General features: G+C 46.3%; 1 protein-coding gene across 2 annotated transcripts in view; it reads left to right on the forward strand.

Annotated features, from left to right (window-relative positions):
* The window catches only part of LOC116691180 (PYD and CARD domain containing), a gene marked incomplete at its 5' end in the record, with an annotated part of 35180 nt that overhangs the window by 18279 nt on the left and 16504 nt on the right, over positions 1–397 (forward strand).

The following is a 397-nucleotide window of genomic DNA, read 5'->3' on the forward strand; positions in this document are numbered from 1 at the left end:
GGGAGGAACGGCCTCCCTGATTTAAACCAGAGTGGTTGGCTGTTGTTGGACTTTTGTGCTAGTTGTGGATTGTCCATAACAAACACCATGTTCAAACATTTAGGATTCTCATGTGTAGTGTACTGTACGTAGTACCGATTTTATAATCGTTTCATCTGATCTGGTCGATGTTCGTTCCTATCCCCACATATGGTCATGAAGATTGGGTCATGACCGAAAGAAACTAGATCCTGGGTACAAGTGGCCAAAATTGGTTTCCTCAGGAGGGTTATCGGTGTCTCCCTTAAAGATAGTCTGAGAAGCTCAGTCATCCGTGATGAGCTCGAGGTAGAGCCGCTTCTCCTTCCAGTTGAAAGGAGCCAGTTGAGGTGGTTCGGGCATTTGGTAAGGATGCCTC

The sequence above is a fragment of the Etheostoma spectabile genome, chromosome 6, assembly GCF_008692095.1.
Source record: "Etheostoma spectabile isolate EspeVRDwgs_2016 chromosome 6, UIUC_Espe_1.0, whole genome shotgun sequence".
Taxonomy (NCBI): domain Eukaryota; kingdom Metazoa; phylum Chordata; class Actinopteri; order Perciformes; family Percidae; genus Etheostoma; species Etheostoma spectabile.